At 41.4% G+C, this 4,652-nt stretch overlaps 1 long non-coding RNA gene across 1 annotated transcript; it reads right to left on the bottom strand.

Annotated features, from left to right (window-relative positions):
• Positions 1–1,679: 1,679 nt before the first annotated feature.
• Positions 1,680–2,826, bottom strand: LOC127353359 (uncharacterized). The gene is made up of 2 exons (XR_007881276.1): positions 2,738–2,826; positions 1,680–2,327 (listed from the first exon to the last, which is right to left on the bottom strand). It is a non-coding gene; the product is annotated as an uncharacterized LOC127353359 (long non-coding RNA).
• Positions 2,827–4,652: the final 1,826 nt, after the last annotated feature.

Genomic DNA, 4,652 nt, shown 5'->3' with positions numbered 1-4,652 from the left:
ATCAATATATTTTTGTTACATGTGCAGATGCTGCAGGTCGCCTTCCATGGAGGTCACAATTTTGAACCATCATGTTTCTACAGAAGCTTAGAACAAACTAAACACTAGCTTTAGACAGGGCTTTTTGCATTTCTCCCGCATTTCACAGCCAGCGTAGTTTCTCCTTCATGCTTGGAAAGGGAGGGTGAAGCGATGCTACTAAATCCTACACACTGGGCCTTTAATAGTTCTGGCTGATTAATTCTAAAAAATGTGGTGTAGATTTGAAAGAATGTGGTGTAGACCCCATCTTCAGCTCTGCAATCATACAGTAAGTATGAGACAGAAGTGTATAACAGCAGCCAAGTCTGTTTTCATTGTTCTCCAACAGTTCCTCCTGCAGCTTTGTGTTGGACTGTGCGCTGCCCTCATCAGCCATTTGTTCTTTTTCCCACGCTGCTGCATGCCAGTGTGGCCACAGACACACACACACAGGGCTTATCAGAACAATGCCTCAAATAGCTCCGGAGTCTCATCACAAGGGCATGTCACCAAAGGGCAGAAGAGCAGAAGAGGATGTGTGTGTGAGTGTGTGTGTGTGTGTGTGTGTGTGTGTGTGATGTGTGTATGTGAGAGACAGGCTAAAGTCATAAACGTGTCACAGTATGCAGCTGTTACCTGTGGGCTCTGCTGTACTTGTCAGCGGCCCATCACAGCCAGCTCATCCATACTGCTCCCCATTGTTAGGTTGACTATGTATAGTTCACTGTCTGAGAGAGGCTTCAATGGCTAACACCGTGTACATAAACATCATTTGCATGAACACAACTTTCATTCATTGTGCAGAAATAAGCAAAAGTGTGGGTGCAGGTGAAGAATATCTTTTCCAAAATATTTTTTAGAGGTCTTACTTATCCTGTATGAAAGCATAATTAGGTTAATTATCCTGTAGGATAGCACATTTTAATTTGAACACTTCTTTTAATAATAATTATCAATTACAGTTAATGTGAGGTTATGCAACGCTTGTACCCATGATATTACCGTTCATCCTTTCTCTGTGTTCTTAGTGTAACTGCTGGGTGTGACAGTTAATAGTCCACACCTTTATTCCTGTTGTTCTAGCCAGGGCTCTCTTTCATCAGAGGTTTTAAATCTGCATCAGATTTAGAATTTAAAGCAGCTATAATTGATATTTTTAGATTCTTTTTATGTGAAAGGAATCTCTCATACTGATGGATCCACAGATAATTATCACCTGACTCTGCAGTTCCCCTCCGTGTTAGCTTCTTTTAGCTCATTGTTTTAGTTTTTTGGCCATTTACTGTTTTGGTTCACTTCTACTGTTCTGATAACGTCGTTTTTGCACATTGCAGCTGTTTCCTGCAAAAGGTTCTGATAAACTGACTGTACACTACCTGCTCAGCACCAAACAACAGACAGAGACAAAACACAACACAGTGGAACATTTAGCAGCCAGATGTCTCTCAGGAGAGTAAAACAGAGCTAAAATGTGTGTGAATGTTGGACTTATCATCAGGTGGCCAGAAACACGACAGTGCTGCTTATCTGGAAATGTGGAAATACAACTGTTGTTTACGGTTTGTTTCCATTGCCAAGTGGCCAGAAAATCTGATATTATGGTTTAAATAAAATTAATTATAATAACAAATCCAATTGTCCAATAATGAGTCATCAAATCCTTTTGAATCCCATTCTATGGTTACGTGTTCTCAATGGCTTCAACAAAGTACATATATTTTCTACCCGCCCCCCCACAAAAAAAATGGTATAATATAAATAGAACATTAATCTCTCACACATAATGACTTACTTTCAACCTAAACAAATGACCTCCAGCAGAGTTCAATGAGTTGACTTCCTCTGTATTAATGTGCTTTGTGTGCTGTGACTCACAGTAAACACTCAGAAGCTTCAGGTCCCGACACGACTACCAAACTCTGGGTCTTTCTGGTCCTTCCACCTGCTGTCTTGTCACACCCATGTGCCCATGGCTGCAAAACTCCATCACCCTCAAGCAAACAAGACGAAAACATCAACAGACATGTAGTTGTTTTTTTTTTTTTATACCGTTGTGCTCAGTAGTTCACATTTTATCTGCTTATTTTGTAAATTAAAACCCTCCTTAGTTGTCACAGGTGACGCATAATCTTACTTCCTTTCACACTATCTCAGTGTGTGTCTCTGGGGGTTTTGTTTTGTCTGTGTGGAGACAGTGAGAACCGGAGGGGCCCTGATTTGAACCCGAGGTTGTCAAAGCACAACTCTTGAGATCCATCACACAGCCTGACTCCCTCCAGAAATAGTAGTAACACCTTCCCACAAGCCTGAAAAACAAAGAAAACAAGGACACATTGGCTACTGCTGTTGTAACTCAGCAGTCACACTACAGTAAGTGCTTTGTAAAGGTTTGAGTGCTTCAGTTCGGCTGTCGCTGTTTACAATGTGTGATGTGTGGAGAGCTTATGAAAGGAATAAAATGTCGACCAAAAAACACATAATTTAAAGAAAACTGAAGGTGTACTGACTAAATATGGATCATATTAATAGATAACTGGTGAGGGCTGCTATGTGAATGTTAACCATGCTTTACTTTTCTCAGAAACACCAACTAACATTAACACCACTGCCGTATCTATTTCATTATTCTCCAACCCTCTTCACAGGGATGATGATCCTTACACACACACAGGGTTAGACACAACATATTCAGCCCCACACTCTGTCTCACACACACCTGGCCCTCCTTCTGCAAGCAAACTCCTCCAAAGTAAGGCACTGCATGCTGAGTCACTGCCTGGGCATGTCTGTGTGTCTCCACCGCAGTACTCCTTCAGACAAAAACCTATATACGCACACATGTACACACACACACACACAGACAGGCAACAAAGAAGCTGGTAAACGGATGCCGGCATGCTGTTTGACTCAATACACACATGTGGTTTCTTTTTCTTCCAGAGATCAGAGGATTAAACTGGCCGCCACATCCCGCTCCAGTGTCAGTACTAATGCAGGGCTTGCACAGTGATTCCTAAAGTGATTCACCATGGTTACGCCTTTTCTGCTTTCCAATGTCTGTATGATCACAGTAGCGTTGATGTGTGAAGTCAAGGGTGGTTCTCTCTAACTCGTGGGGGGCACAAAGGGTCACCCAGTTATTCAATTACTGGAGAACTCTGGAGAACTCTGGAGAACTGGTGTATGAGCTGATGAGACATTGATGGTGAGACTTTTCACTTCCTGTGGGGATGGGGTGGGGGTTTACGTGAGAGAGGAGACTGATAGCAAGGCAAACAGGAGAGCGATAGCAAAGCAAACAGGAGAGCCTGAAGTGGGTGCTTGATACGTGTTCGCAACTGCACACAAGTGATGCAACCCGGTGAGTGTATCTGTACTGGATACTGGGGGTTAGGTGTTTGTGTGGGTGATGATTCCCCCAGCAGGACAGGGCAGGCTGCAGGGTAAGAAGTCGATGACATCTGCATTCAGGCTCCAGAAGCTCAGTGACACACATCTTAAGTCTGCTACTGTCAGACATGAACAACCAAGACTGAGCCAGTGAGGTCAGTGACACCGTGGTCAGTTGTTTAGTCAAGTGGCAGTTATAGTGGGAGTGGCAGATCTGACTCGCTCAACATAACTTTCATTACTGTTCACAGTTACTTCAGCTTGCATCACAATCATATGACTAAAAAATAGGACATAATTACAACTTAACTTTCTTTTTCCTTTTCTCATTTCATTCTTTAAACACACTGTAAGACATACAGGAATTGAGTGGCATCAACTAATCTTGTGTCACTCAGTTAATGTTAATATATGTATAATTAATTTAAAGTTAGTTCTACTTCGTTTTTATTTTCAGACCATTGAACTAATGAACTACTGAGTGTTCACTGAACTCATTAAAAGTTTTTTTTATTGTTTGAGAATTCTGCTTTTTGTAATTTGAAGAAAAAAATATTTGGAAATTAGTATTTGTCTCATAAAAAGCATTGTTCTGGTCTCTACTTTTTGATTCCTCAATCAGAGGAACTAAAAACAGAAAGATTCACTGCTCATGAGACGACTTTTAACTAAATAATTCAGTTTACTTCTGTTAACTTTTAAGGCAGCAGGGACCAATAATAGGGACCATCTTAAATGTTCATTAAAACGCACTCTCTGCTTGCTTTCTGTCTGTGGTCGGGTTTTGTAACTGCTAAAGGAACTGCATAAACCTCTAAACCCACTCTCTTTTCTCTGCTGACATACAGTCTGATGAATCCTCTGCTCACCGAATGGAAACTGCGCTTGTGGGCCATTTCAGCAGCTTGACATCCACAGACAGGAATAGCAAAGTTTATGTAAAGCACCACTCAGATGAAACAGGTTTAGTCTGAAGTACCTTTTCAAAGAAGCACCAGAGAGCAGGGTGGCACAGCACCTACTTGGCACACTGAAAGATTATAAAGGGAATGAATTACCAGGCTGTCACGGAAAAAGTTTGGATCATAAACTTTATATGTCAATTCAAAAATACATCAGAAATTAATGATAATCTTAATGGTTTTAGGGGGCCAGACTCATTTTTACGCATGTGCTCAGCTCACTCAGAGCACATCTGTAATTAACCATATTAGACTGAATCACTTACTGCGAAGTGGGCA

Source organism: Dicentrarchus labrax, unplaced genomic scaffold (assembly GCF_905237075.1).
Source record: "Dicentrarchus labrax unplaced genomic scaffold, dlabrax2021, whole genome shotgun sequence".
In the NCBI taxonomy this organism is placed as follows: domain Eukaryota; kingdom Metazoa; phylum Chordata; class Actinopteri; family Moronidae; genus Dicentrarchus; species Dicentrarchus labrax.
This window is presented reverse-complemented; position numbering and strand designations above follow the sequence as displayed.